This window comes from Mesocricetus auratus, unplaced genomic scaffold, assembly GCF_017639785.1.
Source record: "Mesocricetus auratus isolate SY011 unplaced genomic scaffold, BCM_Maur_2.0 Super-Scaffold_100013, whole genome shotgun sequence".
Taxonomy (NCBI): domain Eukaryota; kingdom Metazoa; phylum Chordata; class Mammalia; order Rodentia; family Cricetidae; genus Mesocricetus; species Mesocricetus auratus.
In genome coordinates, this window is record NW_024429196.1 from 3,420,581 (window position 1) to 3,432,087 (window position 11,507).

Below are 11,507 nucleotides of genomic sequence, written 5' to 3' on the forward strand. Positions count from 1 at the left end.
GTTTCTATACTGGCTATATTTTCCAAATTCGTTCTTATTGAATTGGTCTAGCTGAAAATTTAATTGGCTTCCTATAAGACAAAAATAGGCTTTTATGACAGTTGTACTGAATTTTAAAGCTGCAAAATAGAAAAATAAAATTATGCAAACACGGTTCCTCTGAGTACTGACTCTACCTCACTTTCCCTTGGAAATCCAGGCTGTACACCTGTCCTCTTCAGGAGTCCAGAAAAGTATCACGCAGGTGACCATGGAAAGCAATGCCCCACTTGGTTTAGGAAGGAATAGCTTCCCACTCTGAATAGTAAATCAACAGTGTATTGTGGGTGGGTGGATGTGTGCATGTGAGGATCAGAAGATCAAATCAATCTTACCATCTCCCTTGTTCTCTTGAACTGCAATCTCCTTTCCCTGGAGCTCGTCCATTAGGCTAGTCCCAAAGGACTGCAAACCCCAGGGATCTGTTTCCACCTCCATGCTAGCTGGACCAGGACTTGGCTTTTTTATGCAGGTTCTGGAACTGAAATCAAATTTTTATGGTTGCATGACACACTTTGCTAGCTGAGCATCCCCTCCACCCATGACACCTTGTCATTCAGAGAATGGGAGTTGTCTGGCATCATCCAGGAGTTCCTCACCAAAGAACATCTCTAGAGGATCCATTTCACATGTTCCTTTATAGAGAGCTCAGCAAAGCTTGCCTGCTCCTGAAGAAACAAGAGTCAGAACCTGCAAACGGCACACTGCCCAAATCTATGTTTTACTCAATAGAATTCAGTTTTCTTGCACACAGTAGGTACATTTTTTAATGAAATGTGTTCTCCCTCTCCCTCTCTCTGCCTTATGCGTGTGGATGAGGATACAAACTTATAATAACTGCTCCAGCACCATGGCTGCCTGCCTGCTGCCATACTCCCCACCATGATGACCGTGAACTCTCCTTTGGAACTATGATCAAACCCCAAGAAACTCTCTCTTCTATAGGCTGCTTTGGTCACAGTGTTTTGTCACAGCAATCAAAAAATAACTAAGACATGACATAAAACTTGGGCCTAGATGGAGCTTCTGTGAGATGCTGCTCTTTGTCTTGTCACTGGCCACCCCTTGATAAAATGGGAGGGAAAGAGGGATGCACAGAGTGAGGGAGGGAAGGAGCAAGGATGGGAGGGAGGGAGGAAATATGTGCCTAGGAAGTTGGTGCTAATCTAAAAGGGTCAGAGAACAGTCTCTCATCTGCTCCAGGACATGACTTCAGTTCCAGCCACATCTACAGAGAGAGATTCTGCAGCAGAAAATGCCCGTTTAAGCCTGGTATGGCAGTCTGTGTCAATAACCCCAGAACCTGGGAGATAAGAGGCAGCAGAAACAGAAGTTCAAGGTCATCCTCAGCCACATAGTGAAGTTGAGGCCAGCCCAGTTTTCTTAAGACTGTGTCTTAAAAGAAAAGAAAGGGGGAAAAAAACTGCCTAGTTAGACATATACTAAGTCATTCATTTTATCTTCAGAGTTATATTCTCCTCACACCTCCAATCCCAGCACAGCTTCTCAATGTTCTAGAACCTTCTCCAGATCCCTCAACCCTGTTTCTTCCACAATGTACAGCACTCCTCAAGCATGGAGGCTGTTGAGCCTGCTAAAGCAGAAGTTCTATTCCATCTGTTGATCACAGGAGAAATGTTGTAAAGACACTAGTTAAGAGGCCTTGGCTAATATATGAGAGCAGCTGGGGGAAGTGTGGGGACAATGGAGGACAGGCAGGTTTCAGAGACTGTGTCCAGGAACGGAGCAGACACCAGAACCAGGAACATGTGTTCACCTATGGAGCTTCAGGAGGCAATTTGACAAAGGAGAAAAGCTGGAGTGGGAACCAGCTATTAAAATGTGGCTCCGAGGAAACAGTGCAGGCTGTGGAAACCGAGGAAGAATACAAGAAGAGCTGGGAAGACAGCTCAGTGAGAAAAACATTTCTTCTGACCCTTCTCAACAGCAGCAGAGAACCTTGCTAGTCTAACACTGAAGTCCTCATATTTTCACCCGTTCAGACTCATTCAGCTCTGAGGAATTGTCAATGCCTAGGGGGCAAGCATGAAGACCAGAGTTTGATCCCCAGAACTCAACAAACAAACAAACAAACAAAAAAGGCTGGGCATGGTAGCATGCACGTGTAATTTCAGTGCTGAAGAGACAGACAGACATATATCTGCGCTCCCTGGCCAGCCACCTGACTTAGTTATCCAGCTCCAGGCTCAAGGAGACATGGTGTCTCAAAACCATAAAAGCACATTCCTTGAGGATGACACAACCTGTGTTGAAGGTAGACACAACCTTTTTGGAAATGTGATTTAGAATTGAAGATGGCTTTAAAAGACAATTGTCACTGCATGAGTTTATTCCACAGATTCCTCCTACCCCTCAAAAAAACTTCTTATTCATGTTTATTCCTGGCTCTGGATACCTGAATTAGACCATTCCTAAACCCTGATAAGTAGTGTTTGTGAGTTATAGAATCTGAACTGTATTACCTGGGCCATATTTATCATACCAGCAACAGAAACAAACCCTGCCTCACTGTAACATTACAGCTGAATCCATTTTTATAAAGGGTGGAGCCCATAAGTGACTCAAAAAAGGAAAGAAATTCATGTTTTTATAGTAAAATGAATGTCTGTGTTATTCTTTGTAAGCCAAGGGGACTGTCTCCAAGAAGTCATTTAATTTGATTCAAGTCTGAAAACAGCATCCTTTTTCCTTCCCACTGGAAGATGGAACAGCTCAGAAGCTGATGCAGGCACGTTTTTTTTTTCAAGCAAATATGTAATATCCTGGGTCCAACAGAACATCTACTCCCCGTAGTGAGGAGGCAAGAAGACATTCTTCTCTGTATCCTGGCCACAAGATACACAGCTGCCAACTGCTTCCAAACAAATCAAAGCAACTCAATTCCTGGGTACTAAAAAGATCCCACATACCACATTTTCATTCCCAACTAAATGCAGGTCTGAGTCCACGGGAACCAGGCAACAAAAGAGAAACACTCCCCTGATGCTTTCTTTGTGATACTAAATGTTCCTCACACCTCAGTTGAACAGGGCTGGGGATGTAGGGCAGCCACTTAGCATGTACAAGTACCTGGTGTCAATCTCCAGTACTGGTAGAAAGAAAGAAAGAAAGAAAGAAAGAAAGAAAGAAAGAAAGAAAGAAAGAAAGAAAGAAAGAAAGAAAGAAAGAAAGAGGGAAGGAAGGAAGGAAGGAAGGAAGAAAGGAAGGAAGGAAGAAAACAGTAGAGTATTAAAAGAAGGTGTCATCAGCTCCAATCTAACTTTCTAACTAATTCACAAACCATGATCTGTATACATGTGTGCATGAGTGTCCATGTGCGTATGCATGTGTGTGAGTGTGTACAAAAGGAATAGCTTGAGCACAAATGTTTGCCTTTCATTTTTAACACAGAACATCTTCATGCACACAGCATTCCGTTCTCTTCTTTCAGTTATCCTGCAGCCGTCTCTGAGCAGAGTGCAGAGAGTCAATATGAAGTAGAGCAATATAGGATGCTGACCATTCTGGTACCCAGGGAAGACTGACTGTCTTAGGGAAACTGCCTGGCCAGGATGGAGAAGTCTTGTAAAGTTGCAGTGTCAGGTCACATCAGGTGGACTAGCCACTGGACGATCTCCCAAAAATAGACCTGTCACAGAGAGTGACAAATGACCAGCTCTAGAGCTTCAGCTCAGTAGGAGGACTGAGATGAGACAGGAAAGGTGTGGTTCCTAATCCAGGAGCCGAACAAAGTGTTGGAGGGCAAGTTTGTAGACTCTCTATTTGCTCTTTGTTCTCATCACCCTCAGTCTGTTTCCCTTTCATGGTGAAATTGTGAACATGACTACATTCCACAAATCCACTGAAAGCTGAAGCCACATTATTATGGCTTTGCAGGAATGCAAATAAACCAGAATAATTAATAAAACAACAAAGGGATATATTTTAAACATGAACAAAACTGTATTATATATATATATGCATAGATGTGCATATATATATATATTTATGTATTTCAATGCAACATTGAAATACACATCTCTGCTCATGACAGTTGAATCATTAGTGCTCTGAGAAGAAATTTTTGCCCCATCATTCCATACCATTCTTCACTGTTGAATGCTGTAGCTTTTACAGAATACATATCTCTTCTGGGTTCTACTCACCCTGCCACAGAAGCTACTTTTAATAAGAGCATGTAATCTTTCTCCCCTGTGCATTACATTTCTTGAGGATGCTGTGCTGTCTGGTATGATAATGATGATTTATGAGAAGGACAGGACCTATGGGCAGAAGTGGATAAAATCTATAACATTGGTTCACTTCTTCAACTATCATCTTAGAGCAGCATCTCCGCCACATTTAGACAATTCACATCCCCATGTTAACACCCCTGCCTTTAATGCTATTTGGCTCTTCTAACCCCCATGGCTCGAAAGCAACTGACTCTGTTCTGTGTTTGATGGAAACCTCTTATGAAGCACCTTAATAAAGAACTTCTCTACTTCTATGCCCAGCACCATTGCCCTACCCTTTGCCAATGTCAGTTTATCCATTGCTAGGTTTCTACTGACAGAGAGACATTGAGAAGCAGGTGGGCGGCACAAGTGAACTCTGGGTCATCAGCCCACGTGACTGCATTACACCTTACCTTTAAAAGTAAAATGGGAGAGAGAGGCAGCACTTCTGAATGAAGCAAACCACCTCCAATAGGTCAGACAGTGCATATACCCGTACCTTCCCCCACCACGGGGTGCTTTCAAAGAGAAAGCGTGTTTTCACACCTGCCAGTCTTTTAAGATCAGCAAATGTCCGGCTAGAGGGGCAGGCTGGCTAGAGGACAAGACATCCGGCATTTTCCAGGTGCCTGACTGCTCATCATTTCCAAGGAGGACTGTGAGTACCGGCTTGCATTTCCCCTGCTGTAAACATCCGCATATTCATTTTAGGGACATAAAATAATAATGATTTATAATAGCATCCTCTCCTGGTCTGGAGTCTATTGGCTGAACTCACATTACTAATGGAGTTTAAGCTATTTTCACTTATTATTCTTAGTAATACTCAAGTTCTGCCACAGGCAAAATTGTTAAGTAGGCAAAACTTAACTTTGGTACCTCCCCATGCAGCAGAAACTACCCCCAGTGGAGAAAAGGGCTTATAGCTCATGAAGAAATATTTTCTAAGCCACCTGCACTAAGATATTTGAGCCTTAAAAAGGAATTCTTAGCATTCCTCAGTGGGGGGCAGGGCATGCTTCTCTGATTTTGAGATTCCAGGTCCTAAGGTCAGGGAGGGCAGAGTTTAGTGAGTAGCCAGCCATGAGGAGATCTCCACACTCATAAACTGAATTTACGAGTGGAACGTGTGTTTAGCATGCATGAGGCCCTAGGTGCAATCACTGCTTCAAAAATTAATTAATTGGCTAATTAATAAAAATAAAATAATGCAGGGATAAATTTTAAACACGAATAAAACCATGATAAACCATATGCATATATCTGCATGTATGTATTTATGTATTTCAGAGCCACATCAGGTAGCACTTTATAGCCTATGACTGTGAGCTACCCTGTCCTCCAGCATTTTCAAAATACATGAAAGAAGACATAACCTATTTTGTTCTCTGTTTATCTAAAAGAAATGCCTATAGCCTAAAGCAGAGAGGAACCCCTCCAAGTGCCTGTGAACTGAGGTTCTCCTTACTGATGTTTTACTGAAGAGAAAGAATAGACTTCACGTGGGCCCAACTGCCAAATCAAATCTCTGTCTTCAGAACCATTCCTGGAGAAAGAGGGGGGAAGAGTGGTGTAGATGTTGGAGTAAGAGCCAAGGTTCCCAGTCCAGCCTCAAGTGTGCCCTCATGAGCTTCAGTTTCATCTAGATTCGAGATGCAGAACCAGTTGTCCCAGTCCTTAAGACTGAACTGATGGGGGCTGTAGAGATGGCTCAGTTGGTAAGCGCTTGCCTTGGAAGCACAGGGACCTGTGTTTGGTCACCAGAGCACACTTTTGATAAAGAAGCTAAAACTATACAATGGAAAAAAGAAAGCATCTTCAACAAATGGTGCTGTCATAACAGGAGGCTGACATATAGAAAACTGCAGATAGATCCATGCCTATCGTCATGCACAAAACTTAAATCCAAATGGATCAAAGACCTCAAAATAAATCCAGCCACACTGAACCTCTTAGAAGAGAAAGTGGGAGATATTCTTGAACGAATTGGTACAGGAGACTGCTTCCTGAACATAACTCCATAAGCACAGACACTAAGATCGACAATTAATAAATGGGACCTCCTGAAACTGAGAAGCTTCTGTAAGGCAAAGGACATAGTCAGTAAGACAAGATCTACAGACTGGGAAAAGATATTTACTAACCCCATATCTGACAGAGGGCTGATCTCCAAAATTTACAAAGAACTCAAGAAGCAAGTGTTCAAAACACCAAAGGATCTAATTTAAAAGTGGGGTACAGAACTAAATAGAGAATTCTCAGTAGAGGAGTCTAAAATGGCCGAGAGACACTTAAGAAAGTACTCAACATCCCTAGCCATTCAGGAAATGAAAATCAAAACAACTCTGAGATACCATCTTACTCCTGTCAGAATGGCTAAAATAAAAAACTCCAATGACAGTTTATGCTGGAGAGGATGTGGAGAAAGGGGAACACTCCTTCACTGCTAGTGGGAGTGCCGGCTTGTACAGCCACTTTGGAAATCAATATGGAGATTCCTCAGGAAAATGGGAATCAGTCTACCACAAGACCCAGCAATTCCACCCTTAGGCATATGCCCAAAAGATGCACATTCATACAACAAGGATGTCTGTTCCACTGTGTTCATAGCAGCATTATTTGTAATAGCCAGAACCTAGAAGCAACCTACATGCCCCTCAACTGAAGGGTGGATAGAAAAATTGTGGTACATTTGCACAATGGAGTACTATTCAGCAGAAAAACAAAACAAAACAAAACAATGGAATCTTGAAATTTGCAGGCAAATGGATGGCACTAGAAGAAACCATCCTGAGTGAGGTAACCCAGTCACAAAAAAAGAAACATGATAGTTACTCACTCATATATGGATTTTAGACATAAATCAGGAGAGTGCCAGCATACAATCCCACTGCTAGAGAGTCTGGGAAACAGAACCTTCATCCAGAGACTGAAGGAAGCAGAGGCAGACACCCACAGCTAAACACTGAACTGAACTCCTGAAATCCAGTGACAGAAAGGGAGAAATGATGAGCAAAGGAGTTAAGACTGGGTTGGTTTAATCCACAGAAACAGCTGACCTGAACAAGGGGGAGCTCTTGGTCCCCAGATTGATGGCTGTGTGGAAAGCATGGGACTGACTCAGACCCCATGAATGTGGGTGTCAGTGAGGAGGTCTAGGTTATCTATGGGGCCTAGGGTAGTATTTATCCCATCCCACAATGAGGGATGCTCTCTCAGCCTGGACTCTTGGGGGAGGGCCTAGGCCCTGCCCTGGATGAAATGACAGACTCTGGAGATTCACCATGGAGGGCCTCACCCTCCCTGGGGATCTGAGTAGAGACTGGGTGGGGGACTGGAGGGCCTAGTGGGGAGGGTGGGGGAAGAGAGGAGGGAGAGGGAGCTGGGATTGACATGTGAAACAAGCTTGTTTCTAACTTAAATTTTAAAAAGGGGGGTTGTATTAAAAAAAAAAAAAGAAAAAACACAACTGGGGTGTGTGGTGCATTCATAATCCCAGCGCTTGAGAGGCAGAGACCGGTACTTCCAGGGGGCTCAGTTGTGGTTAGAGACCATATCTTAAAGAACAAAATGCTGGCTCCTATGCTCAGGCTGTCCTTTGACTTTCACATGCAAAGCAGTAAGCAAATAGGACTAACCACGCAATTCAAGCCCTACCCTGCAATGTTTAAAGCACGACTTTAAGTGTTTGAATGACTTGAAATGATGAATGGAGTTCTTATTTCCTTTCCACGTCCACACACACTTGCACCTGTCACAGTCTTCCAATCACGGTTCATTAAGAAAAGAAAAATCTTTCTTCCTGATTTAGTGAAAGGTCCGGTTTTTAATGTAATTCAGGTCAGAGCTGCCTTTTCTGTGTGGGGTAAAATTATGTAACTAACTCTTGAAATAGGATTACAGGATGGGCAAGATGATGGCATTTCCAGTAGTTAATGTGTCTGGTTGTCTTAGCCTTCTAGGGTGAGCCCCACACAGATGTTTATTCTGTACTTAAATGGGGCCAAAAAGAGACAGATGAATACCATTTTGGTTTGTGCAATTATCAGGGGCGGGGGGGGGGAAGCCCTGTAAACTGCACTGCTTAGCCCAATTTCCATGAATTGCTTAATAATAGCTAAGTAGATTTTGAGAAATTGGATTTTCCCTACTTCTCTTCAAGCAGGAACCAAAAACAGGAAAAGCTCTAAATATAGTTAGCAGGCCTCTTTCCTGCAGACCATCTTGTGAAACTGAATACATGTCACGAGCTGGGCCGGTTTCTTATTTTCATTTAACATCTTCAGATGCACACTTTTTAACAACAGACGGCTCTGCTGGTCCCTGATTTAAGTAGTGACTATTGATTGACTAGTTAGAACTTGCCTGCCTTATGAATTGCTCTCCAGAGGTACACAAATGAAGAAATCAATGCTCCTAGTTGTGTTTTATACACAGACTTCATACTGAATTGGCTTTCCAAACATCGAGCACAAAGAATATTTTAGAATACCATTAGTTAAGGGATAAAATCTGAACAGGGCTAATCATGTTAAAGCCAATATTGCTCAAAATAATCCTAAGCATGTGATGAAGTCAGTGACTGACATAGAAACACTAAATACGGTTTTCTCGTGTGCGTGCGTGCGCGTGTGTGTGTGTGTGTGTGTGTGTGTGTGTGTGTGTGTGTGTGTGTGTGTGTAAAGGTTAGAGGCCAACTTTAGGCATTGTTTCACAGGTGCCAGTGACCTTGCTTTTTGGTCATGGCTAGTTAGACTACAGTGGCTGGACAGTGAACCCCAGGGATGCTCCAGTCTCTACCCTTCCCATCCTTATCTCCCAGCAATAGCAACCAGCACTGTACCAATTATGTCACGTGGATGATGGTGCTTGAACTCATGCCTTCATGCTTATACAGCAAGCACTTTACCAAATGAGTTATCTCACAGGCCTCCAAGACTTTCTTTGAAGTAGAAATTGACACCTCAAACATTGCCTTCTTGCCACCAAACACATACAAAGTAAAGTAACATTGAATGCATTGTTCCTGCCTTTGTGGCTATCAGCAGGTGGTGTGGTTCATCTGAATATTAAACCATTTATCTAAAACATGGCTAAGTGCTCCTCCCTCGTACTCAAGCAGAGTTAGACACAATAATGCAACATAACATCTAGCTCATGGGAAGCATTCTAATGAACAGGAGTTGACTTCACCCTGCTTTGATCAATAGGATGCATACTAATAGTCGATTTGATCTTTTTTTTTTTTTCAGAAAGCCACCTTATTTCTAGGATTCTGTCATAAACTTTTAACGTGTGCCAATAATCAATTGCCACATTCTGTACCTGGTTGTCTGTATAACCAGCAAACAGGGTCTGGCCCTCAGCAAACCACGCAAGGGAGGTATACTGGGGTGGTTCTGCCTTGCTGCTGGTGCTGATAACTTCTTGCTTCAATTCATCTACAATGATCTTGCCCTCCAAGTCCCAAATCTTGATATTGGGGCCAGCGGCAGCACAGAGCCAGTAGCGGTTGGGACTGAAAAACAAGGCATTGATGCTGTCCCCACCAACTAGTGTGTAAAGGTGCTTGTCTTCATTGAGGTCCCATAGCATAGCCTGGCCATCCTTGCCTCCAGAAGCACAGAGGGATCCATCTGGAGAGACGATCACTGTGTTCAGATAGCCAGTGTGGCCAATGTGGTTGGTCTTCAGCTTGCAGTTAGCCAAATTCCAAACCTTGACCAGCTTGTCCCATCCACAGGAGACGATGATAGGGTTGCTGTTGTGCACGCAAGACACCCATTCTGAATGACTCTCATCCTGGACGGTGTATTTGCAGATACCCAGAGTATTCCATAACTTTATGGTCTTGTCTCGGGAACCAGAGACAATCTACTGGTTGTCGGAGAAGGCTACACTCAGTATATTCTTAGTATGGCCTGCAAATCATCTCATGGTGGTGCCCCTAAGAGGGAGAACCTGGTCACTTTCCAGACAAATTTTATACTTTTACAGTCAGACCCTTTTCTTGGCTTCATCCCTGCTCCAGTAGGCTCTATCACTCCACACAGCTTACATGTGACTTCGTCCTATTATTAACCCATTCCTGGTATGTGCCAGAGAACGATCTTTAGCAAAGGTTGATGGCTTCAACTTTATAAGCAAATTTTCAGAGCTCCACCACTCCTGGCTGCCTTCAATGTCCCTCCCATGTCTCATGCCCAATCATAACTCTTGGCATCAGCTATCTAGACCCTATCAGACCGAATCACGACATTTGTCTCTTCATGTTAACTAAGCATGCTCCTGGACCAATAAAATTCAGCCCCCTGAAAGTTCCTTCACAGTCACATCATTTTTGGCCCACAACCCAGTGAAGTGTGCCACAGCACATACACTCTGAGCTGGGAAAACAGGTCCAGAAGCCATCTCTCTGACCTCTCTGGTCCCTGTCTTGGATCCTTTGATCTTTCTCTTCTCAAGCTCCAGCTTCTTAAGTTCATCATTTCCTAAGGACAAAGATGGTCGCAGCTGCCTTCAAGTCCTCCTGAGATTTCATTAACCGGAAGATTGAGCTCCATGACGGACAAGGAGACTTAACTTCACACTCTGCACCTGACACCCACACTACTTGCTCTCAGGCCACTATGCATTCATTTTCTCTGAAAAGCATTTCCTTTTCTTCTGAAATCATCAGCTGCTCCACACACCCTTTTCTTCACCCAATAAAGAAGGTATTTGAATCCTATCCATTGAGCCCTTTCTTTGAGTTCACCTGAGTTCTGTAGCGCCAGTATACACATGTGTGAGGTAAATTTACTATTCTGGTCTCACAATGGACAAAGCCCTCCTGAACTTCCCCCAGAAAGGTCCATCCATGGGAGGGAAGGAGAGAGGGAGGGAGAGAGAGAGGGAGGAAGGCAGTAAGGAAAGAAGCAAGCTCTTTCATTCCATACCTTTCTGGTAGGTGTTCTCTCCCAAATTTTTCTTGATCCTTTAGTTGCATAATGGACAAGTCAGAAGAAATTCTGTGAGAGAGAATGTGGGTGTGTGGGAGGGAGAAGATGACAGTAAAAGTTATCTTCCTTGACTGCCATGACAATGAAGGATGGGAGACACTTTAAGCAAGGTCTCAGGGTCCAAACGCAACATATAAAAATCAGTCGCTTTTCTATGTAACTAACATGCTGAGAAAGAATCAGGAAGTGACCCTATTCATATCAGCCTCAAAAACAATTAACACAGCAA

At 43.3% G+C, this 11,507-nt stretch overlaps 1 pseudogene; it reads right to left on the bottom strand.

Moving 5' to 3' along the window:
* Positions 1–9,565: 9,565 nt before the first annotated feature.
* On the bottom strand, positions 9,566–11,265 carry LOC101835882 (annotated as a pseudogene).
* Positions 11,266–11,507: the final 242 nt, after the last annotated feature.